Source organism: Triplophysa rosa, linkage group LG12 (assembly GCF_024868665.1).
Source record: "Triplophysa rosa linkage group LG12, Trosa_1v2, whole genome shotgun sequence".
NCBI lineage: Eukaryota > Metazoa > Chordata > Actinopteri > Cypriniformes > Nemacheilidae > Triplophysa > Triplophysa rosa.
This window is the reverse complement of record NC_079901.1, coordinates 758,286-761,104: the sequence shown is the minus strand read 5'-3', so window position 1 is coordinate 761,104 and position 2,819 is coordinate 758,286.

Below are 2,819 nucleotides of genomic sequence, written 5' to 3'. Positions count from 1 at the left end.
AAGATTAAAAAGATGCGTCTTTAGTCTAGATTTAAACTGACAGAGTGTGTCTGCCTCCCGGACAGTGCAGGGAAGACTATTCCAAAGTTTAGGCGCTAGATAGGAAAAGGATCTACCACCTGCACTTGATTTTGAAATTCTAGTTATTACCAACTGACAGGACGCCTGAGAGCGTAATGCACGTGAAGGACTGTAATACAAAAGGAGTTCATTCAAGTACTGAGGAGCTAAACCATGTAAGGCTTTATAGGTAATAAGCAAGATTTTAAAGTTAACGCGATGCTTTATAGGTAACCAGTGCAAGGTTGACAGAACCGGACTAATATGTTCATACTTTTTTGTACGTGTAAGAACTCGAGCTGCTGCGTTTTGGACCAGTTGGAGTTTTTGTAATAAGCCTGCAGGGCAACCACCTAACAGTGCATTACAGTAATCTAGTCTTGATGTCATGAATGCATGAATTAACTTCTCTGCATCTGATAGTGACAGCATATGACATAGTTTATAACTTACCGTCAGCTAAACCCTGAACACTGGGTTGATTACCCAAATCTTGCTTACTCGGGGTGTGTCGGTTCCAGAACACATCTGAAGAGTAAGTTTAATCAACCTCCCGAAAGTTACCCAGAGTTAACGCGTGCTCACAGGAACAACATGAAGACATCGTCAATGGATCACAGAAGCTTAAAGATTTTGACTGTGAAAAAAAGACTTAAATCTGCAATGTATCAGCTTTATTTTGAACAGTTGCTGATGTAGTCGTATTAATGGAGACTCCTTTAATTGTATAATAAGAATACTCTTGTTTAACACTTCAGTACACATTAACCATGATAATTCATTTGCATCAGAGGATGAAGGTCTGCTGTGAGAGAGGTAGAGAACGATATGTCAGGTCCACAGTTACATGTCCAATATGTCATGTAATATATCCCTTTTAAATACATGTATTTCAAATATATCCATTTTCATTTTTTGGTTTGACTTTGTTAGCTAAAAGGCCATGGCTTTCCAAATGTCAGAAGAGGTGGAAACGGCCTATCCTGAAAGGCTGATTGTAATTTGGAGAAAGGCCTTTCAATACTAAACTGTAGGAGGAGGCTGAGGATCAGAAAGACATTTTTAAGGATTACAGTCAGTATGAAAAACCTTATGTCTAAGTTTTTTTATGTAAATGAATTTAAAACTATAATAAGAATTTCAATATGTGAACAGTACGCCATAGTTCCCATTGAGGGTCACCTAATAAAGCCTCGGAAACCTGCCAGCCTGGGAGTCGAATTTGCAACTTTTGAGTTGTAAATCTGGCTCCATTAGGCCACAGCTATCTTTGACTCAACACATCAAATATTGCCTAATAAGTGGACAAGAGTAATGATATGCAATTTCTCAATAAATTGTTCTGCAGTTAAAATACATCACTATTAACATCCTTTAACTGTTGGAAATTGTAAGGTGTGCATATTCATCCAGTGATATTTGGAGATGTTTTAATAAACCTAATTCAATATATATACAGCATTCAATATAAATACATAAAGTTTAACAATAACAGCTTACATTACTTTATTTAAAGATTATTTCATTTTAAAAAGTTAAATAATTAAGAAATAATAAAATTAGTTGTGAATGCTGAAGTGCGACGGGTGAGATTGGAAATGTAATTGTAAAATTATAATATATTATATGTAATCTGTGCTTCCACGCCCACTTGATGCTCATCAAAGCGCACACACATGCGCAGACAACCTCTGAAGCTTAGTAATGTTTCAGCAGCATTCATGTCTGTCCATGTGGACTCAATTTACAACAGAAGAGTCACACTTTCTTTAAATCTTTGAAAATAAATGGTTAAAATCCCTCTATTTTTAACAAAGCAAAGTGTCAAAATGATTTACTTGGTTGTCAAAACTACAACACAAAAGGTTGAGCCTGAAACATTCAGTCAAAGAAAAACAATCAGCATCTCACCACTCCGAAAAAACACAAATAAAAACCCAACGCTAATCTCTAGAACATAAAGTAACGATTTGCAAAGCAAGAGAAAACCACGCGGTTCCCACACAGCCCCGGAGGAAGGTGACTTCCAGAAAAGCATGAAGTCTTTGGAAAGATTTTTGTTGGAGGAAGGAATTTCTTAGTAAAATTGCCATGTTGGCAAACAAACTTTGAATGTGACTCGCTTGCAGAAAGCGTCAGGCGCTTGATCACTGTCTCGCTGTGGAACAGAACGCTGACGCAGCCCCACAGCACAAGAGTCACGAGAGGTAAGAGTGAAAATAGCCCAGTGGAATCATGGGAGCTGTATTTCTCTCCGTGTAACTGGGTTAACAACACACGCGTCTGAATGTTACCATACAGCAGCCATTATTCACCACCTCACCGTGATTTATTTGCACCGTAATTCTGAAAAATATAAACTACAAACAAACCTATTATGTATCTGTGCATTTACATTCCCTCAGCGTAAGAATGTGACCTAAATATCACAAGCGGAGCTTATATTCCCAGAGGTGAAGGATTGTTTCAGGTGAACCCGGCGCTTTAAAGTCTGCTTTAAAGGTGTTCAGAGGCCGAGAGGTCTCGTCTGGTGCGATTCAACAGCGGAACACACATCATCTTCACACGAGAACACACACGCACGCACGCACGCACACACACACACACACACACACACACAGGCTTTGGTTGACTATCCCCGTGGGGACAGTCCATAGGCGTAATGTTTTTATACTGTACAAACTGTATATTCTATCCCCTATCCCTAACCCTATCCCTAAACCTAAAGATCATAGAACACTTTTTGCATTTTTAGATTT